This window comes from Girardinichthys multiradiatus, chromosome 12 (assembly GCF_021462225.1).
Source record: "Girardinichthys multiradiatus isolate DD_20200921_A chromosome 12, DD_fGirMul_XY1, whole genome shotgun sequence".
NCBI classification, from domain to species: domain Eukaryota; kingdom Metazoa; phylum Chordata; class Actinopteri; order Cyprinodontiformes; family Goodeidae; genus Girardinichthys; species Girardinichthys multiradiatus.
Window position 1 is genome coordinate 34,950,524 of NC_061805.1, and position 24,020 is coordinate 34,974,543.

At 37.9% G+C, this 24,020-nt stretch overlaps 1 pseudogene; it reads left to right on the top strand.

Moving 5' to 3' along the window:
- Positions 1-10,874, top strand: part of LOC124877948 — a 32,065-nt pseudogene extending 21,191 nt beyond the window's left edge.
- The last annotated feature ends 13,146 nt before the right edge of the window (positions 10,875-24,020 follow it).

Sequence of the window (24,020 nt, forward strand, 5' to 3'; positions counted from 1 at the left end):
CATGATGCTTGGATACATTTTCTGATTTATAGATTGTTTAGCATATTTCTTCCTTTTTCCATGCAATAAAGGTAAACCCTTGGAGATGTGTAATACATGTGTTTACAGCTGCAGGTCTTCTAAAAAACCTGGGAGCTTAAGGATGGAGAAACATACAACCTTTGTTGTTTAAAAGTCAGAAGGAGCAGAATAAATAAACAACAGTTGAAGTTCGTTTCCAATGCTCATTCAGTAAACAGAGTATGTCCTACCACAGGTTTAGATATCTGATTCTGTTGGCTTCAGCTGATTTAGTTTATGGAAGATTTTTTTGCCTAAACACTGTTAGTAGGCATAGTAAAGATTCACAACATTTCAGGCACAGTACCACAGTAAAGGTGGTACAGTAAATTATAGATGTTAGCATTAACGTTGTTCTTTGAAGTGTGGAAATATTTGTGTACTCAGCATGTCAGAGTTCACTGCTTTGCCAGCATCCATTCTATGTGGCTGATTTATTGCTCTACGGCCTCCTCAGGTGGAGAGTAAAGCAGATATTTAGTTGCAGATAGCAAGAAGTATAGGATGGGGCTGAAGAGAAGACGGATTGGAGGTTAGGGGAAGATAAAAGCTTAGAAATTTTTGTATTCACAAATTTTGCAGCCTCCCAACTTGTGCAAACAGATAATAACATGTATCCTCTTTTACGTAGTATACAAATTCATATATCTTGGAATTAAATATAATCACTTCAATAGTGCTGAAATTGGATACAACAATCACATCCATTCTTAGTGGGTGTCTCTACCAAACTGGCCAAACTAAACAATCTTGCCACCGGTCTACCGGATCACAGCTACATCAACATGCTGATGACTCATTAAGCTCTAAGTCCCACTAATTCCCTCCATGAGAGAACACCGCACTGGCCATCTGAGACAAGTTGATGTTGCTGGACATGCTTTAGTTCTTGGGATCATCCTCCTTAAATTCTGGGTGGTCCCATTCTTGTCCTGATCCTATCAAGGTTTGTTGTTGTCAAGTCGCTAGTTGCAGGGTGTGGTCCATGCACTGCCAGAGTGACCAAGTAAAAGCTACTTTCTCAAAAAAGGTGATTGATTCAGAGAAGCAAAGAATAAAAACTGGGATTAAGATGAAAGAAAACATCACCTTGTTTCAATGTTTTTGATTTTAATTTAAATTATTTTAAATCTAAACAAATAAACAAAAGGCAATGTTAAAAACACAGAACATATGAATTGACTTGCATGTGACTCGTGGAAATATACCCTTCTTTTTTCTGTGTTACCTTTACCCCACACAGATACATTTTATTTTAGAGTTCATATGTAACTCCCTGACAGAATGGCATCCTTGGCAGTGAGCCATATCTTAGCAATAAGATCAGTTCTGCATTGCATAATAGGTGTCCTGGGTGGCTAATAACTTTCTACTGTTAAGTGAAAGCAAGTCAGAAATGGTCAGTTTTGGTAATAAAAAAACTATGCAAACACTACTTTATGCTTATTACATCAATAATCTAATCTTTAAACCCAAGTCACGAAGCTAGGTTTGGTTGGTAACCAGTTAAAATTTCATAAACAGGTCCACCTTTTGGGAAATAATTGGGTTATATACTCGAGATCTCCTTTTCGTAGAGTAAATCTGCCCTGGCACATGTATGTAACCAACTTTTCTATATGATATGCCTGAAAAGCAAAAACAGAACATGTGAAAAATGTACTAGGCTGCACTGCGGTGTAGTTGATGGAACTGTTGCCATGCAACAGTAGATTCCTGAGTTTAAATCCCAACATGGGCTCTTTCTGCATAGAGTTTGCATGTTCTGCCTATACATGCATGGATACTCTACGGGTACTCCATCTTCCTCCAACAGTCCAAAAACATTACTGTTAATGGCTACCCCGTCATTCCCTAAGGTATAAGTGTTCACTTCCATTGTTGTCTGTCCCGTGTGTCTTTGTGTTGTCCTTTGATAGACTGGGTCTTTAGGGTGTATTTTGCATCTTGCCCAAAGACGTCTGAAGCACCCTGGGATTGTGCAAGTGGCTATAGACAATGGATGGATGGTTGATTATTTGTACACCTTACACAAAATCAGGAAGAAAAATGACTGAAATATACTAAAATGCAAGATAACATGTTCAAGAAAAAAGCTAATCTGTAGAGGCAGTTTAAACTGAAGTGTTTGTTAAGTGACATGTTCAAGTTCAGCGAAGGCTGGGGAAAACAGCTGTGTGGCCTGCCAGGACAGCATCAGTCCAGGTCAAACATGACAGCTATTTTATGAAAGCTTTTGAAGATGGGAGTTTTATTACAGTGGGTCTTCAACCTTTGTACAGCCTAGTAAAGATTTAGAACAATAATACCTTCTGGTTTTTCAGTGTACCACGAGTTGTAGGTGTGAGTATGAAAATAAGGCTATCACTGCTGGAACAAGCAAATGTGGTGCAACTTTCAGTGACAAAAATGGCATTCTTCAGTGAAATTTAGAAATTGTTACACATCAGATAAATGCTAGAAAACCATTTTCTAGTCATTTTTTCTGTCAGCTGTAGCTGTTTCTAAGCCCTTTCTTTGTGATTTTTATGGCAAAATGAAAACCAAATAAGGAATGTTTTCTTGCATCGGAAGGATGTCTGTGTTTGCAAGGAGCTACTCAAAAGAAATAAGAGAGGAGACATGTCTCACATGCATAGTTTATTGGTGACTAGCTTATTTATTCTGCTTTTCTCACAGACACAAGGAAACACCTAATGCTCAAAGAGTCTCCCACTTCAGAGAAGATTTGATGCAATGTTGGTTGCACATAGTATTGCAAAACTTCTCATGGTGACAGAAAGGTGCAAAAGCTTACTCATTTTTCACTAGTAGCTGATTTTTGGAAGCTAGATGAGGGAAGGCAAGGATTTTATGTGTCTCTGTCAAGACTGCAGTGCCAAGTGGACTTTCTTCATGATTTGTTTCCAGCTTCACTACAAGCATCCACTTGTGTTTCAGTGTCAGCACGGTTTTTTAGGTTTAGATCCATCTTGAGTTTTCAGGGCTTGATAATTAAGGTCATTCTTTATTGCTGGGCCACCCATAAATAATAAGGCCAGAGAACTTGCAGATAATTCTCCATTTTTTGCAACTGTAATGTAAAAATACAAGAAAAATCTGATGTGATCTTTATCCTTCATTTGTTTCCTAATTTTTTAATACTTCTCCTTATCTGTTTGGGTGTTTAGCTACACTTGGGCTCCGTGGAGCTCCAGCCAGCTCCAGACCCTCTGGAGTTGATTCGGGAGATGATCGGGAAGTCTCTGCAACACAGTACAGATATGGAGCTGGAAAACTCGAGGCTGTTGGGGGAGAACCATAGACTGAGACAGGCTCACCAACGGATACTTAAAGAGTAAGAACTATGAGGGAAATATTTAGAAATGGATCTGCCATTAAATGTATTTACCGAAGATTATTTTTTTTAAAGTTGTTTTACCAATTATTAATATCCATCAATATTTGAAAGGTGTAATTTCTTTAAATTATTTAAATCTTCCCACTAGTGTTAAAAATCAAACAACAAATTCCACACTCTTATTATGTATTAAACAAATTAAGTCTGAGTTGAAAAAACAAAAAACCAAATATACCCCGTGATCTATATCTTGAACCACTGGTAGCAGTGTTAACTCACCTTAATCAAATTTTCTGTGACTGGCAGAAATTTGTCCATCCATTTAATTGGGCCAGTGCAACACTGTCACACTCTCTCAATTTTATGGATATGGCAAAAATAAAGGTGACACGCTATTATCAACACCATGCACACCACATGTGGAGTGAATGTGCTGTACAGTGTAAACCAAAAATAATGAAACCAAACTAAGTCAAACAAAACTGAAACTACACCCAACCTGCCACAGCTACCTGCTGTGTAGGTTGCTAAAGCAGCCAGAAATCTCAAAAACAGCTGTGTTTAACTAGACTGGAAGTATTTTAAGGCATCTATGTGAGATCATAGAAAAATCTAAATCAGGCAAAATTTCAAGAAAAGTACAAGTCCAGATGTTTGAAGGTGACAATTTGAACCATTATATTCAAGCAATAGAAGCATGGGAATGTATTCATTCCTCTGTAAGGAATAAGGCCGGTAACATTTAAACACAAGGCCGGTAATCCAAAAGCAACAAAGAAAAACAGATTACAGTTTGCAAATTAATTTAGGGACCCTGATCTTTAAAGACACGTCATGTCTTTATAACCATTTGTACGCTTGGGTTGAAAAAGGTGTGTACATGCAAGCACCATCCCAACTTTCAAATTAGATGACATCATGTACAGTACAGACCAAAGGTTTGGACACACCTTCTCATTCAAAGAGTTTTCTTTATTTTCATGACTATGAATATTGAAGCTTCACACTGAAGGCATCAAAACTATAAATTAACACATGTGGAATTATATACTGAACAAAAAAGTGTGAAACAACTGAAAATATGTCTTATATTCTAGGTTCTTCAAAGTAGCCACCTTTTGCTTTGATTACTGCTCCACACACTCTTGGCATTCTGTTGATGAGCTTCAAGAAGTAGTCACCTGAAATGGTTTTCCAACAGTCTTGAAGGAATTCCCAGAGATGCTTAGCACTTGTTGGCCCTTTTGCCTTCACTCTGCAGTCCAGCTCACCCCAAACCATCTCGATTGGGTTCAGGTCCGGTGACTGTGGAGGTCAGGTCATCTGGGGCAGCACCCCATCACTCTCCTTCTTGGTCAAATAGCCCTTACACAACCTGGAGGTGTGTTTGGGGTCATTGTCCTGTTGAAAAATAAATGATGGTCCAACTAAACGCAAACCGGATGGAATAGCATGCTGCTGCAAGATGCTGTGGTAGCCATGCTGGTTCAGTATGCCTTCAATTTTGAATAAATCCCCAACAGTGTCACCAGCAAAGCACCCCCACACCATCACACCTCCTCCTCCATGCTTCATGGTGGGAACCAGGCATGTAGAGTCCATCCGTTCACCTCTTCTGCACCGCACAAAGACACAGTGGTTGGAACCAAAGATCTCAAACTTGGACTCAACAGACCAAAGCACAGATTTCCACTGGTCTAATGTCCATTCCTTGTGTTCTTTAGCCCAAACAAGTCTCTTCTGCTTGTTGCCTGTCCTCAGCAGTGGTTTCCTAGCAGCTATTTTACCATGAAGGCCTGATTCACACAGTCTCCTCTTAACAGTTGTTCTAGAGATGTGTCTGCTGCTAGAACTCTGTGTGGCATTGACCTGTTCTCTAATCTGAGCTGCTGTTAACCTGCGATTTCTGAGACTGGTGACTCGGATGAACTTATCGTCCGCATCAGAGGTGACTCTTGGTCTTCCTTTCCTGGGGCGGTCCTCATGTGAGCCAGTTTCTTTGTAGCGCTTGATGGTTTTTGCAACTGCACTTGGGGACACTTTCAAAGTTTTCCCAATTGTTCGGACTGACTGACCTTCATTTCTTAAAGTAAAGATGGCCACTTGTTTTTCTTTACTAAGCTGCTTTTTTCTTGCCATAATACAAATTCTAACAGTCTATTCAGTCTATTCAGTAGGACTGTCAGCTGTGTACTGTATCCACCTCCTGCACAACACAACTGATGGCCAACAAGTGCTAAGCATCTCTGGGAATTCCTTCAAGACTGTTGGAAAACCATTTCAGGTGACTACCTCTTGAAGCTCATCAACAGAATGCCAAGAGTGTGTGGAGCAGTAATCAAAGCAAAAGGTGGCTACTTTGAAGAACCTAGAATATAAGACATATTTTCAGTTGTTTCACACTTTTTTGTTCAGTATATAATTCCACCTGTGTTAATTCATAGTTTTGATGCCTTCATTGTGAAGCTACAATATTCATAGTCATGAAAATAAAGACAACTATTGGAATGAGAAGGTGTGTCCAAAGCTTTGGTCTGTACTGTAGTTCAGGAAAATTGCCTGACATTAAGAAGAAAATATCCTGTCTTTTTATAGAATGTAGGTATCAGTTTGCTCATTAATATTGTGGTAGGTTTGTCAAGAAGACAAATAAGATCTGCCTCACTTTAAAAAACACTTTCTGTTGTTTGTGTGTTGGCTTTCACATGGACATGCTCTGTTTGTCCCAACAGGCTGGAGCAGCAGGTTAAGGATAAGGAGAGGTTAGAAGAGGAAATGTATTCACGTTTTGTCATGGTGTTGAATGAGAAGAAAGCCAAGATCAGAGGCCTGCAGGATACTGTCCGGCAGCTCAGCCACACTAAGGACCAGCGAATAGACGAAGGGAGAACACAAAGGTTTACAGGATTATTTTTAAAACATTGATATTTTTCCTGAAAACAGTGAACCCTCAAATTTGACATCCTACTACTTTCTCCCCATGTCTAATTTTGCTAGGTTTTCTTGTCAGTAATGTCTAAGCATACTAAAAGATGGAAGCTTAACCCTTTCTCTAAAATGTGTAATCCCACTCAGTGACTGCAAAGCAGCTCAGAGCGAAGAACGCAGTCATCCATCTCAGGAGTCAACTATCCTCATCACAGGTCTGTTGGTTTATGGAAAATGATACATCAAAGTTATCACATTTTTTTAAATAAATAAAAAGCCCTGAAAATGTGGTGTGCATTTGTATTTCGCACACTTTACTGTTATAGCCTTAAACAATCTGGTGCAGCCTGTTACCTTCATAACCTTCATTACCTTCATACATAGTTAGAAAACAGAGTATAGTATAAGAGAAGAGAACCCCCCAAGTCGTCCGAGATAACTCTCTTAGTCATGCATTTCAAAAATTTTACTTTTATGGAAGAGCAACAAGAAAAAAGCCATTGTTGAAAGATGGTGTCGTTCTCTCAGTGAACGTTTCCTCCAGCAGGGCTGGTCCCTGTTGGAGCTGTTAAATACTCAAGACTGCAGCCAAAGTTCACCCTTAATTAGGACAATGACATTGTGAGTTGTCAAGAACATAAAAAAACATATTCATGTGTTTGAATGGCCCAGTTAAAGTCCTAAGTGTAATTGATTGCAAGGCTTTAAAATTGATCTTTGCAAACATTCTTCATCCAATCTGACTTAGCTTGTGCTGTTTTGCAAATGAAGCTTACAAACATTTCAGTCTCTGACTGTCTAAAGCTGTTGGAGATATACCCCAAAGGTTTTGCAGCTGCAATTGTTGTAAAAAGGGGTCCAAAAATGCATTTACTCTGTGACTGAATAAATTGTTCAATACAATTTTTGGAAATTTGTATAAGCATTGAAAAACATGTATCTTTTTCTTCCACTTCCCCATTTTGTTCTATTTTGTGTTCCATCCAATAAAATTCAATTCAATTCAGTTTATTTATATAGCGTCAATTCACAACACGTCGTCTCAAGGCACTTCACAACAGTCAGGTACATACATTCCAATTAGTCCTAACCATTGAACAGTGCAGTCAGATTCAGTTATTTATTCAAATTGGATAAAAAGTTTTTCTATCTAAGGAAACCCAGCAGATTGCATCCAGTCAGTGACTTGCAGCATTCCCTCCTCCTGGATGAGCATGTAGAGACAGTGGACAGTCACTGGCGTTGACTTTGCAGCAATCCCTCATACTGAGCATGCATGTAGCGACAGTGGAGAGGAAAAACTCCCTTTTAACATGAAGAAACCTCCAGCAGAACCAGGCTCAGTGTGAGCGGCCATCTGCCACGACCGACTGGGGGTTTGAGAGAACAGAGCAGAGACACACAAAGAGAACAAAGAAGCTCTGATCTAGGAGTACTATCTATGGGAAGGAAAAGTAAATGTTAATGGATGTAGCTCCTTTAGTCGTTTCACCTAGAAAGAAAGAACAGATAAACTTTGAGCCAGTTTTAAAGGATAGAGTCTGAAAAAGAGCACATATAATTAGTTAGTTAAAGCTCAGTCAATTGCTATATCTAAGAGAGAGAAAGGGTTAAACACTGAAAGACAGGGCCATGTGGATCGTCTGTAGAAGGTGAGCATTAAGTTGTTGGACAATGCCCCTCTCCAGAAAGGTGTCGCAGGTAGACATAGAGTCAGGCCAGGTGTAGCTTCTAGGAAGAGAAAAGAGAGAACAAAGTTAAAAGCTGAAATAACAGCAAATAATGCAAAATCGGAGAGTAGTGTGAGAATGTAGCGAAGAGGGTGAAAGCGGTCATTATGTCCTCCAGCAGCCTAAGCCTATAGCAGCATAACTACAGAGATAGTTTCAGTTTATTTATTTATAAAGCTCTTATTTATAACAAATCCCTTCAAAAACATTGATGTTTGTTGTAATGTGACAAAATGTCCATAAAAGGGACGAATACTTCCACAAGGTACTGTGAAAAGGAGAAATTAGAAATTCTGAACATGCTCCTAAATTTTAGCTCTCTCCCACAACAGATTTTAATGACCAATAAACTGAGCAGTTAAAGGTAATTTAATATTCAGACCGAGGGTTTAAGCAGAAACTTGAAAGCAGAGAATACACCCCCAGGTAGCTTGGTTCTGGGAAACACTTGTGAGTAAGCTTGCCATGATTGCTTCAACACGCCGGCTATAAGGTGGTCTGCCCCTTACTGCATCACGCAGAGCAGGCATTTGACGTCATAAACCACATTGCATTGGTAATCTGAGCCAGACTCTAGATACCCAAGAAGAAATTTACATTGTAACATGGGTTGTGACTTCAGCTGATTTCTCTGGCTCTCCACTGTCTCTGTCACATAAACGCACGCACATGCACAAAGATCAAATAGCTTTTGAAATCTTCACAAACAAACAATTCATAGCAATGTTCACAAAGATATGAAAAATTTGCCACCACAGTTTTTTAAGTTGTTTAATTTCTTTGTGCCATGTGAATCCCCATCCATTTAGCTGTCACTAAGCTTCACTCAGACCAGACAAATAACAGCAATGCAACCTGATGTTTTAGTGGCCTCTGATTTTCTTTTTCCCCTTCTGACACATTGGCCTTTGTTGACCTTTAGGCCCCAGGCTGTTTTCATGCTGTGCAGAGCTGGGGGGGGGGGGGCGCTTTCTTGAGCCTCTCCCTCCAGGTTTAGCTTCTGATAGTGACAACACAGGAAGCATCACTCACAATGAGGGGACTCAGAGATAACAGAGATAGAGGGAGAATGGGAGGAAAGGTGAAGTCTCACCGATGGGCTGAGCTGCTTAGGAAAACCATAAAGAGAAAAAATTATTTGTTGATTTAACTTTAATAATGGCAGATATAGTTGTCTTGTTTTATCTCTAAATCAGAACAGAACAAGTGTTTTTTTGTTCTGATACAGCTACTCAATCTGGTGATCTCTGAATTTGAACAGGCTAGTGGCACTGTTACAGGGCAAACAGGTGTGTTTGTCTCTGTATATATAATCGATTGCAACCAGACTCTTGTGGAATGCTAGATCTCTATTACTGATAAAGGTTGCAAAGTTGTCCTGGGTTGACAAAGGTTAACAGGATTACTATATAATGAACCAAAGACAGTGATTAAAGATCTGTCTAAACAAGGAAAACTACAGTAGCTTTACACATTACTTTCTTTTGTAATATTTAAAAAAAATTGTCTTACCCCTTAACTTTTTTCCCTTATGTCATGTAAAAACCACAAACTTGTATTTTATTGTGATTTGATGTGATAAACCAGAAAAGTATGCATAGTTTTCAATTTTTGTTAACATATGAAAAGCTAGAAAAGTGTTGTTTGTGTTTGCAAGCGGCCACATTTACTCTCATACCATATAAAAAAAAAACTAGTGCAACCTACTTCTAATTCACCTCATTGGTGAATAGAGTTTGTTTGTTTGTAATGAAATCTGCATAAAAATCGAGCTGTTCTGTAAAGTCTTTAGAAGTTTGTTAGAGAACATTTGTGAAAAAAACAGCATCACGAAGACCAAGGAACACTGGAGATAGGTCAGGGGTGAAGTATAAAGCGGAGTTAGGTTAGAAAACAACATCCACAGCTTTGAATATCTCACAGAGCACTCTCCAATCATTCATCCAAAAATGGGAATAGTGTGGTACAAACCTACAAAGACATGGCCGTCCTAAACTGACAGACTGGGCAATGAGGGCATTAATCAGAGGCAGCCAAGGTGACAGAGCAAAATCATTGTAAAAGGTTCTCTGGTCATTAGATCTAAATTGAACTTTTTGTAATACATGCAAAACACGGTTTGTGGTAGTGGCAGCATCATACTTTTGGGATGTTTTTTGTTTTTGTTTTTCAAGACAAGAAGGCTTGGCAGAGCTGATGGTAAACTGGGCAATCCTAAAAAAAAAGGCTGCAAAAGACTTTGGACTGGAGCGGAGGTTCACCTACCAGCAGGACACAACTCTCAACACACAGCCAGAGATACAATGAAAATGTTTAGATCACAGCATATTCATACGTTATGTCCAGACCTAAATTTAACTGAGAATCTGTGGCAAGACTTTAAATGTGTTCACTCTGCATCTGCAAATTTGCTGTTCACGCTGTATCATTTTTCCCCCACTTCACAATTCTGCAATATTTTGTTTTGGTCTATCATATAATATTTTGGTGGTAAAATAAAATCTGAACAAGTTCAAGGGGTTTGAGTGCTTTTGGAAGACTGCATATTTTTTATGTTAAATGCTTTACTACTTTAGTTAGGAATACATTAATAAAGCAACTAATTTAAATGTGCCAACAGAGGGATGATGTAAATCAATCCTATGATTTCTCAGTTGTTTTATGTTTTAAGCAGCTGTGTTTTCTCTGAAAGTGCATATAACCTCTTTCTTATTGTATCCAGGTCATAGTTTAGTGTCACAAGGCATCCCTATCGATCGAAGTTTTTCTGATGATGAAGACAGAGAGCCGAGACGGAAGAAACGGTTGCTTCATAATCCAAGCACAGGCTCCTCTGAAGAGCAATAACATTCATGGTGAGTTTTATTTACAATGCCTACTATTTATATGGTCTAGTTAATTCTCTTGGCTGTGATTCTAAACAAAATAAGTTGGCTATATAAAATGTAACTTAGCTCATAGAATCTCTCAATTCCTGATTGTTTGAAAATGAAAAGACCCCAAATAAATGTTCATTTAAAAAGTAACACAATCATTTTATGTGTATAGTTAAAAGTAATTAAAAAAAAAATTACAGTAGTAGATATGGAGTCATCCATTAAAATGTTGTTGCCCATTAAGTTCTAATTTATTAAGTTTGATAACGAGTCATTGTTTCATCTTTCTGTCCTAATCAAAATGGTACAAGAAGCTAAAGAAAAAAAAATCAAACAGTTATGATGTTTTTGCCAACTGTACCTTTTATACTGTTTTGTTTGATAATGATAAAAGCTTTCAGCGACCATTCCTGTTCTTCTTAATATACTGTTTGATTTAGGATACTTCTAGTTGCACTTTCTTCAAAACTAGCAAACTCATAACTTTCATCCTCCAATTACATCTGCCTGTGACTTCCCAATAAATGACTCAGACTCAGAGGTGTGGCCCATTTCAGCTGAGCATTGTGAAAGCAATAGGTTTTGAGCTCCATGCAACAGCTTTCACCCATTTTTTCTTCTTTAAATGGATAACAAGGGTTTTAATGACAAAATGCATGATAAACTAATTTAATTTGATCCTAATTACAAGTCAAATTTACAGCCAGTCAGTAGAGGAAATAAATTCACAGAGATACTCCCATCTTCTGTGCCAGATTTTTGTCTGCCAATGTGAAAATAGCAGTCAAAAAAGGTTTCTTTAAACTCCCACCGTTTCCTGCTACAGAATTCATGTAACTCTGCTTGCCTCTTGTTATAAATAAATCAAATTAGACATCTAATGTTGCCATCTTTTCTCTAACCCCCCAGAGTGAACGTGAACACGGGATCATATTCTCTGCAGCATCTTTGGGAACAGTTTGTATTGTTGCAAACGAAATGGAGAACATGGCTGACAATCTAGAAACTCATTATAGATGAAGTTTTTCAGGATTTGGATTTACTTGCTGTCTATTGCTAAAATATTGTTGCTAATAACTTCAGCGTCTGTGCAGTACAAGAATGAAGAATCTAGTTGAGTAAACAAGGTCCCTCACTAACAAACCAAAGCTTCTTTGTTAATGTTTTTGTCATGCTTTCCTTTTCTTTTTAAGAATAAATAAATGCAATCTATTGCATTTACAAACTGTAAACTAGCATTCTGCTGGTGATAATATGACCTACACCTTTTTGTTGTTTTAATGTGCCCTTTTATTTTCTGGAAATATGTGACCAAAACAACTAACATGGTTGTCTGCATGATGTTAATAAGGTTATGTTGTTTCTTACTGTCTTAATTAGTATACCTTGTCTTTTAACTCAGCTACCACCTTTAGGTGCTCATGTCACTGGCGTTTTCCCACTGAAGCTCATGCACCAACTTTCAGGGTCTTTATCTCATTATTCTGCCTTTGGCTTTTAGACCCTCTTGCAGTCCTTTTGTCATTTTGATGATACCGTTTTGTCTGCTTAAATCCACGGGTGGCCACCTGGTTAATCCTCCTGCAACACCTTCTTGCTGGTGTAGTAATCCCCAGAAGAATGTCCCACTCTCTCCTCTGCACTCCGCATGAATTAGGTATTTTACAAAGGAAAGTAGAGAAGAGTGTCAGAGGTTAATTTACAGATGAGTGCATGACAAGATGATGAGATGAAGTGGGGACGATCTGGAGACCACTCTGAATATTTCAGTGGTGTCATTTTAAATGTTGGATTAAAGTTTTAAAGCATTTGACATTACTTTTGTTTGGTTCAGCTTTTCTGTAAAGATTAAATAGACCAGAAGAATCTTGAAGCATCTGTTAGGTGTGGCACATTGGTGTACTTTGTGGACATAGAGTAAAGAAGAAAACCCCTTGTGTTCTGTTTTGTTCTAAGAAAAGATTAACAAGCTGTGTAACAAAAACTAAGCACACCTTTACATTTTCCATCCGATTTACAAGGTAAAGGATCTGCTGCTAATCAAATGCATTTAATTTATTAATTATCAGGAAGTGTGGCCACCTCTGTAAAAACAGCAGTTTTGCAATTTGCTGGCCAGTTGCATACAGATGCATGCTAACACAATTTCTAGAAAAAAGGGCATCAACAATGATTTTAGAGAAGCTATTGTTGCTGCGCAACCATCCTGAACAGATTATAAAGCAATTTTCAAACCATTTGAAATCCGTCAATTGGCAGTGAAAAAGACTATCCACAAGTGGAAAAAATTAAAGGCAGCTTCTTATCTTTCTGGTTGACTGGATGTCCCAGTAAATGTATTCTGATGTCAGACTATAAGATACTCAGAGAAAGTGCACAAGTAACCCGCCCCAAGAAAACAAGAGCACCCTCTAAAAATGTACATACCTCAATTAGCAGTTAAACATTGACAAAAACACTGAACATATTTGGAAGGGTTGCCTGGACTTCAGAAACAATTCACAGCATATCAGTACAGACATCTAATACCACTTCTCAAGGACAGTGGTGGAGAGTAATTCTGTTCTTATTACCACCACAGAAACTAGACAATGTACATTAACTTAGGTGATCATGAACTATCCTGCATGCCAAAGTATTCTAAAGTCAAATGTGAGTTTTCTTTTTAAAAACATTTATGATATCATTTATCCTGGGGCTTGCTCAGTGTTTCACACATTGCTTTTGGAATTTGAATTTGTTTTTATTTAATGAATAATGACAGTGTGGACTATGCACCATGTTTTGGTAAACTTAAGGATAGATCTAAACAGTTATTTTATCTTTATACCAGCAGTGTTGGTATAAATATAAACAAAATGAAAAGAAATCACTAATGGCAATCTGATTACCACCTTGAGCCCCTAATTGCACAGTTGGTGGCAATGACATTGCTGGTAATTGCATCCAAGACCATGTTACATAGTTTAGTGCTTGAGCAGTGTTTATGTAATACGTTTGCAGAAAAATGGAAATTTTGTTTTGTGAGCTATAAAATTAAGCTAAAATTAATCTGTATTTCCTGATGTGATCATATTTCTAAAGTTAGGAAAAATATTATCTTTTGACAAAGATTTCAATTACTGTGTTATATTTTTAAGTCATGTACAATGCTTCGATTATGTATTATGATTCTGGTGTTCAGTGATTATGTATATAATCGAATGGCCTGTTTCCAAGGACAATATACATCTATCAACTGCACACATGCTCATGCAGCTGAAGGGGTTAACGATGTTCAGGAAAAAGCAACGATGGCTGCGGCAGCCTCAAATTAAGCATTTAGTTACTTGCTTATCATCATCATTCACTAACCGAGTGCACCTGTAGAATTCCCATCATCCAGAGAAATGACAGGAGTCTTCCTGTTTTTCCTGCCACAGAGCTGCAATGAGACAGAGCAGTCTTTGTCTCATGCTGGGCTGTTCAGGGCTCTCACCGCTCTCCACCTCACAGTGTAATGTCTGAAACAGCTTGGCCTCAAATAAACAGTTTTTTTAAACTGAACATTACAGCTCACTCACTAAGGTCGGTCAACAGAGACCTGAAATATAAGAAATGCAAAAAGTTCTTTCATAGAGTTAACAATTATACAAATCATCACAGTTATTGGTTTATAATGGAGTTATAAGTGTCTGGTTTTGAAATGTCTCCTTTTTGTTGGGTTGAACGTGTCTGTCAGTATTACCTCCTGCTGCTTTGCCTCACTGTGGGAGCACAGTTAATTCTCATGTGGGCAAAACACCTGGAGATAATGCAGTCAACTGGCTCTTTGAAGTTAGGAATTTATTTTAGAACTGTGTAAAACATACAGTGAACCTTGCTTTATAAGTGCAAACCTTCAGTTTTTTGTAAAATGTAATGTTAGGCTGCATTTTGTGTGCTCTTATGTCCTCATAATATTGTTTTGTATCTGCCATTATTTCAGTAACATAGAAAGTGGCATAGAAAGATACTATGCCTTAGGTACATACCATCTAGCATTAGCATCCAGCATTCAAGGCACTAACACTGCAGCATGCATAATTTCATCAAGCCAGTCGTTAAGCCAGTCTGCCACATTTTCTTTTGGACATGTCAAAGAGATTCCATGACTGCTGCATCTCGAAATGCCAGGGGTAGAGCAGAGTGCGCCACTGCTACAGTTTATATTCATATTACTGCTCAAATAATGCAGCAGTGAACCAATAATAACAGTAGTTGATCTCATGCAACGCTGTGCAAATCCTGTTTGTCAGCTGATTAAGATTCAATCACGTTGAGACTTTAGATGCTTGAAACTGAGAGTGAAACTGACAGGGGTTGTCCCTGTTGCATGTGTACCTCACATTTTCCTTCCACTTAACTTTCCATTAATCTACTTGGATACAGCAGTCTTTGAACAGCCATCTTCGTTGGTAAAGAGCTATTGAGTCTTACTCCCCCTTGTTACAGGGCTCAGTGACTGTCTGCTGGACAACTGTCAGACCACCAATCATCACCTATGATTATACAGCCATGAGATAGCCATAACATAACTTTTTTTCTATATCACTCTCATATAATATTCTAATATCCAGATTAACTAACTCTTGCTTTTTTTATTGGCTAAAATCCACGGTTCACATTGTAGCTGAATATATTATTTGTAATTAATCTATAACATTTTGAATTGATTCACTGAAATAAATAAACTTTAATTATGTTCTAATTTACTGTGATACACTTGTAAGTGGAGTAGTCTCTTGGGTGCCCTCACACAATTCTTCACTCATACTAAAGCTAATGACAGCACTATTCAAAGCTTCTTTTGTTGTCTGAATAACATACAAATCCCCAATCACTGCCTTCTTGGTTCAATGGTTTCGAATAGCCTGTGGCAAAGAGTAACCCCCTCTGTTCTGAAGCACTCGTTAAAACATCCTTTTGATCAACACAAATACAAAGTGGTTTCTCTTTAGTTGTTGGTGTTAACTGATTGTCTAATTATTTGAATTAAACCAAAGGTTGAGCAGATTTGAAGAGGATAGTCATAGTACATTAAGTATGTGACAATGATATCACTCAGAGGAACATAGTGATCATGGCATCAAGTATCTTTGACTGAAGGAATATATAATATTAAGATTTTTTCATTTTTCTACCTTTATAGGTAGTTTAGAAAATGTTAAAGAATAGCAATATGTATGGCACTTGAATGCAAACTTCTTAATTAAATTGTATTATAATGTTTGCCAATGTTTTGGAGTGGATCACTATGACCACCTTTTTGCTTACAAATGGACAGTGATGTACAGTAACAGCTTAGCTATTGTATGCAACCCAAGCATACCAGTAAATGACTAAGACCAACCTTTATGCATCCTTTTAAAATGGTATTCAGATAATTGGCGCAGAGAAAACCAAAATGATACATTTCAGCTGACTTGATTTTCTCTTATGGCTGAGAATGCTTCACATCGTTATCTTAACTTCCTGCTGGTCAAAGACCAAAAAATCATCAAGCTTTCCACAATGTGTTCCTTCGTGTTGAGTCATTGGCTGCTCTGCCTCAATAACTCACTGTTTCACACACCCTTGTCTGCAGCATTTAATCTACAGAGAGAAACATGACTCAGGGCAATCATAACATAGAGATTCAATTTTTAAAGATGTGTTTATTGTCTTGTTTATGTTTTTGCCATGTTTTAATGTTGAGACTACAGACTTCATGTTTTCTACACTGTTTTGGTGTTTTTTTTTTCCTTTGCTTTGTTGCTATGGGTTATCCATGCTTTGCTGGCATAATTTTGACATATCTTTGCATTTTGCTAATTGATAAACCTGTGGTTGCATTTGGTTGAATTGTATTGTCTTGTGTTATGCCTTTTTCTTTCTCAGAACTTTTGCAATAAATTGCTTTTTTTTGCACATTTCATAGTTGTTTTATTACATGTTTTCAGCTACAGTCTTTTTCATATCAATGACTGCACTGTGATTAGTTTTGGTTTATGATAAAGTTTCTTGTTTTCCAAGAACTCGAGTTTCTGAGTTTGCTGTGACTCTGCAGATATGACTTTGAAGTGTAAAGTATCTTGAAATATTTTAACATTAAATTCTCATCCTGACAATCTGAGATTACTTGCAATCCTCAGATCATACATAGACCAGTAACACCTGGAAGGATTAGGAGTTGTGCCATATTATTTTAATAGCCCTATATGCAAATATTAATATGGTGGTAATGATCAATTAGGTTTTTCAGTTACATCCTGTTTGTTTCATTCAAATCTATTTTGTTTTGAGTTGTACCACTAACAGATGAAGCTGTTAGCCAACAGTTGCTAACAAGGGTTACATTCACAGTGCTCTGGAAAAGTATTTCCTCATAATGGATTTCTTCTATTTTTGTTTTGTCAGACTTTACATTTACCCAAGTAAATACAAAAAGGGTTTTCAAAGAACAGTTTCATTCATTAAGTAGACAATGCCATCCATACTCTTAGTGGAAAAGTAATTGTCTCCTAAACAAAATACAGGTCCTTCTCAAAATATTAGCATATTGTGATAAAGTTCATTATTTTCCATAATGTCATGATAAAAATTTAACATTCATATATTTTAGATTCATTGCACTCTAACTGAAATATTTCAGGTCTTTTATTGTCTTAATACAGATGATTTTGGCATACAGCTCATGAAAACTCAAAATTCCTATCTCACAAAATTAGCATATCATTAAAAGGGTCTCTAAACGAGCTATGAACCTAATCATCTGAATCAACGAGTTAACTCTAAACACCTGCAAAAGATTCCTGAGGCCTTTAAAACTCCCAGCCTGGTTCATCACTCAAAACCCCAATCATGGGTAAGACTGCCGACCTGACTGCTGTCCAGAAGGCCACTATTGACACCCTCAAGCAAGAGGGTAAGACACAGAAAGAAATTTCTGAACGAATAGGCTGTTCCCAGAGTGCTGTATCAAGGCACCTCAGTGGGAAGTCTGTGGGAAGGAAAAAGTGTGGCAGAAAATGCTGCACAACGAGAAGAGGTGACCGGACCCTGAGGAAGATTGTGGAGAAGGGCCGATTCCAGACCTTGGGGGACCTGCGGAAGCAGTGGACTGAGTCTGGAGTAGAAACATCCAGAGCCACCGTGCACAGGCGTGTGCAGGAAATGGGCTACAGGTGCCGCATTCCCCAGTTCAAGCCACTTTTGAACCAGAAACAGCGGAAGAAGCGCCTGACCTGGGCTACAGACAAGCAGCACTGGACTGTTGCTCAGTGGTCCAAAGTACTTTTTTTGGATGAAAGCAAATTCTGCATGTCATTCGGAAATCAAGGTGCCAGAGTCTGGAGGAAGACTGGGGAGAAGGAAATGCCAAAATGCCAGAAGTCCAGTGTCAAGTACCCACAGTCAGTGATGGTCTGCTGCTGGTGTTGGTCCACTGTGTTTTATCAAGGGCAGGGTCAATGCAGCTAGCTATCAGGAGATTTTGGAGCACTTCATGCTTCCATTTGCTGAAAAGCTTTATGGAGATGAAGATTTCATTTTTCAGCACGACCTGGCACCTGCTCACAGTGCCAAAACCACTGGTAAATGGTTTACTGACCATGGTATCACTGTGCTCAATTGGCTTGCCAACTCTCCTGACCTGAACCCCATAGAGAATCTGTGGGATATTGTGAAGAGAACGTTGAGAGACTCAAGACCCAACACTCTGGATGAGCTAAAGGCTGCTATCGAAGCATCCTGGGCCTCCATAAGACCTCAGCAGTGCCACAGGCTGATTGCCTCCATGCCACGCCGCATTGAAGCAGTCATTTCTGCCAAAGGATTCCCGACCAAGTATTGAGTGCATAACTGTACATGATTATTTGAAGGTTGATGTTTTTTGTATTAAAAACACTTTTCTTTTATTGGTCGGATGAAATATGCTAATTTTGTGAGATAGGAATTTTGGGTTTTCATGAGCTGTATGCCAAAATAATCCGTATTAAGACAATAAAAGACCTGAAATATTTCAGTTAGAGTGCAATGAATCAAAAATATATGAATGTTAAATTTTCATCATGACATTATGGAAAATAATGAACTTTATCACAATATGCTAATATTTTGAGAAGGACCTGTAATTGCTCGAGCCACCCTTGGTGGCAACAACTGTCGTCATCCATTTGCAATAACCGTAAGTGAGTCTTTTACATTGTTGTTGAGGAATTGTGACCCTCTCTTCATTGTAGAATTGTTTGATGCTAAAGGTGCAAATAATTTTTCACAGTACCGTATTCTTACAGGGTAGCCTCAATAATATACTAAATGAGATAGCTTGATGCGACCTATTATCTTTGACGATAAACTACTCTGTTTATTAAATATCTGCATTATATTTTACCCATTCTTGCTTGTGGATACTGGACTTTTCTCAATAATTATGTAGCAGGTAAAATATGGTCCATATTTTATTGTTGTTAGCTGGTTTAAAATAGTCACATGATCTTTGTGTCCATTAGTAATATGAATTCAGACTTGGTGACTATTACATGTGGATTGCTGCAGGGCTCAATTCTTGATCCAGTCCAATTCAGTCCATATATACTTCTACTTGGATATGTCTTCTTGAAACAGAAAATAAATTGTCATAATTTTGCAGATAATTTACATCTGTACATTTTGTAGCCTTATGAATATTGAATATATGACATAATAAACGTTAATCAAAATTTTAAAAGTCAAAATCAAGATGAGCTTTTATGATTCATCCATTTTACACAGATCAGCTGCTACTGTAATTTATATTGAGAGTAGAGAATAATTTCGGATCATCTTATACGTACTCATATCTTTACATGGCTATTACATCATAAGCAAAATCCTTGTTCCTATTCAAAAGCTGAGAAAATTGCTTTCTGTATCTGTGCTCAAATTAGAAAGAACTTCCTGACAATGAATCATAGAGGCCCCAGCTTTAAATAGTTTTTAAAGCTGGGTAAAAATCTTCATTTTCTAGTTAAGTTAGGTTTTTATTGTATATGTGTATTAGTCTCTTGTATAACCACTTTTATGGCACTGCTATTATTATGATGTTGATCCTTTGGCTCCCTTTCTTGTACTGATCATTTTCTGTATTTGTCTTGTGCACTCATGCTTTCAAAAATAAATAGCTTTCTTCTTTTATAGAGAGCAGATTTTGTTGCTTCATACAGAAATGAAGAATAAATCTTGACATGTTCAAATCTCCCAACAATGGTAGAGTTTTATCTTTTTCCATTTCAATTGTTTGTATTGTTTTTAGCAGCCATAAAATATAGAGTGGCAACTGGTAAAAGAGCAGGATGCATTGTACATTTTTACTGTGTAAATTATACAATTATAATTAAACAAGACTTTAAAATACTAAATAGTAATAAAAATGATATATTCGAAGATCTAAAAAAACATGTATATACTCAGTTCTTGCATCATTGTTGTTCTCCTTTAACCTTTACCTAAAATGCAGGGATCAGCTGCTGTGGTCTGGACCTCCTCACTTGACTTCAGAGGATCAAGGTTCACGTCCGTCCAGAGGCGGCTTCGTTTTCCCACATGTTTTATTCTAAGCAGGGAGCTAATGCAGAAAAATAAACCCCCACAAGCTTGTTTCCCCCGGACCTCAGGGAATCACAGCAAGCTGTTTTTTCTCTCTATGTGTCACCACTTTGAGTTTTGTTTGACACTTCAATTATACAACTTTTTCACGCCAGTATTTAATAATTTACCTTTCCTCTGGCAAAGCTCTGAAGAGTAATTTAGTAATCTTGATATGTGCCAGTTGGTTGTCTTCTGTGTATTTATACCGGAACAAACACATGGAGTAACTGCAGGTTTTCTCCGTTGGTTCTCATCTGGGAGGTCCAACCTGAATTTCATCAGAAAGAAAAAAGGGAGAGCACAGCTATTACTTGTAAATTTTTTACTTTCTAAAGGACATCCTCTTCAGGTTGAAGAAGTTAAATGTCCCTTTTATCCTGTCAGTGGTTGCATGGGGCCGGAGGCAGACCACCTTAATAGGTCATGTGATATGTGGGTCATCTTGGGGTCTGCACAGCAGATCATCAGGATCAAACACTCTTACACTAGGTCTTTGACTCAGTGATTTATAGGTTCTTTAAGGCAACAGGGCTTCCATGATTACACATACAGCTGAAATGTTTTACACATTGAGTTATAGTTGAGTTACAGCATTTTTACTAAAAGATATCAGCTCATGAATTTTTTTTTTCACAAACAAATTGCTTTTACAGTAAGATCAGTGACTTTATTACAGAGTAACTGGATTTGTAGTAGAAACGTCCGGATTTCCACTACTTCATTTTACAAAATCCCTTTTTATAAACTGTTTTGTCACATCATAATGTGGCACAACAACTGAGCTGATCAGCTGGTATTAGTAAAGACTATGGCGGACAGATTTCAATAAGGTTTTGTGTTTCATTAGAGTTGCAAGAGCTTTAGTCTTACATTAGCCAAATGTATGGAGAAGACTATTCAATTTGAATAAATAACTGAGTCTGACTGCACTGTTCAATGGTTAGGCTTAATTGGAATGTGTGAAGTGTTTTGAGACAACATGTGTTGTGAATTGGCGCTATATAAAAAACTGAATTGAATTGAATTGAACTGTGACTATGTTAATGATCATGTTTAGAATTTTAACTGGTACAAATCTGTTTATATGATTTAAATGAATCTCCTTATATGATTTATATGAATCTGTTTATATGATTTAAGTGCATATTCACACTCCTAAAATAAGTAAATTGTTTTCTGTATTCTGCTTGTATCAGTTGATTTCTCCGGACAGTGGCAATGCATGCAGTCAAAACACATTCTACTTTAGCTCACCCAAACAACTGCCTTTCTGACAAGTGATTAGATTTTTTCAGAGCAATTGGAATTTCCTTATTTCTTCCCTCTGATTTTGACTGAAATAATCGCAGTTGTAGAGGCTGCACTGCAGGTGCATGCATGGTGGGGCTAACTATTCAGATAGGGCTCGTTGCAATTGTCCTGTTTACAAACCACTTCAGTGTGTTTTATTGCTGCCAAACTTTCCTGAAATACTTGCAGTGTTTTCACAAAAAGGTTCAAATGATTTGCTGCAGCCAAACAAAATATAAATAAACGCCAATGAACTTAAATCCTGTGATTACATTGTGCCTGGTAATGTCACCATAGATCTGAGGGGATAGTTGAAACAAATCAAAAAAACTTGCCATGCTGTTCTATACAGGTCCTTCTCAAAAAATTAGCATATTGTGATAAAGTTCATTATTTTCCATAATGTCATGATGAAAATTTAACATTCATATATTTTAGATTCATTGCACACTAACTGAAATATGTCAGGTCTTTTATTGTCTTAATACAGATGATTTTGGCATACAGCTCATGAAAACCCAAAATTCCTATCTCACAAAATTAGCATATTATTAAAAGGGTCTCTAAATGAGCTATGAACCTAATCATCTGAATCAACGAGTTAACTCTGAACACCTGCAAAAGATTCCTGAGGCCTTTAAAACTCCCAGCCTGGTTCATCACTCAAAACCCCAATCATGGGTAAGACTGCCGACCTGACTGCTGTCCAGAAGGCCACTATTGACACCCTCAAGCAAGAGGGTAAGACACAGAAAGAAATTTCTGAACAAATAGGCTGTTCCCAGAGTGCTGTATCAAGGCACCTCAGTGGGAAGTCTGTGGGAAGGAAAAAGTGTGTCAGAAAACGCTGCACAACGAGAAGAGGTGACCGGACCCTGAGGAAGATTGTGGAGAAGGGCCGATTCCAGACCTTGGGGGACCTGCGGAAGCAGTGGACTGAGTCTGGAGTAGAAACATCCAGAGCCACCGTGCACAGGCGTGTGCAGGAAATGGGCTACAGGTACCGCATTCCCCAGACTTGGGCTACAGAGAAGCAGCACTGGACTGTTGCTCAGTGGTCCAAAGTACTATTTTCGGATGAAAGCAAATTCTGCATGTCATTCGGAAATCAAGGTGCCAGAGTCTGGAGGAAGACTGGGGAGAAGGAAATGCCAAAATGCCAGAAGTCCAGTGTCAAGTACCCACAGTCAGTGATGGTCTGGGGTGCCGTGTCAGCTGCTGGTGTTGGTCCACTGTGTTTTATCAAGGGCAGGGTCAATGCAGCTAGCTATCAGGAGATTTTGGAGCACTTCATGCTTCCATCTGCTGAAAAGCTTTATGGAGATGAAGATTTCGTTTTTCAGCACGACCTGGCACCTGCTCACAGTGCCAAAACCACTGGTAAATGGTTTACTGACCATGGTATCACTGTGCTCAATTGGCCTGCCAACTCTCCTGACCTGAACCCCATAGAGAATCTGTGGGATATTGTGAAGAGAACGTTGAGAGACTCAAGACCCAACACTCAGGATGAGCTAAAGGCCGCTATCGAAGCATCCTTGGCCTCCTTAAGACCTCAGCAGTGCCACAGGCTGATTGCCTCCATGCCACGCCGCATTGAAGTAGTCATTTCTGCAAAAGGATTCCCGACCAAGTATTGAGTGCATAACTGTACATGATTATTTGAAGGTTGGCGTTGTTTGTATTAAAAACACTTTTCTTTTATTGGTCGGATGAAATATGCTAATTTTGTGAGATAGGAATTTTGGGTTTTCATGAGCTGTATGCCAAAATCATCCATATTAAGACAATAAAAGACCTGAAATATTTCAGTTGGTGTGCAATGAATCTAAAATATATGAATGTTAAATTTTCATCATTACATTATAGAAAATAATGAACTTTATCACAATATGCTAATTTTTTGAGAAGGACCTGTAGATGAAAAACTTTAAATGGAGTTTAATTTTACAGAAACCTCTGACTAGTAGCTTAAATATTTTGGGTTAGATCAGAAAAATGTAAAGTGATTACGTTTAAAACTAGGATGTTTATAAAGCTTTATTCAGATGGCTAATTCCACTAAAACATGTTACTTTTACTAGAGAAATTGCGTAAAACATTAGTAACCCAACGTTTTTAACTGTGTTGTCAGCTATAGATTGTACCACAATTTCCTCTGAAGTTTTC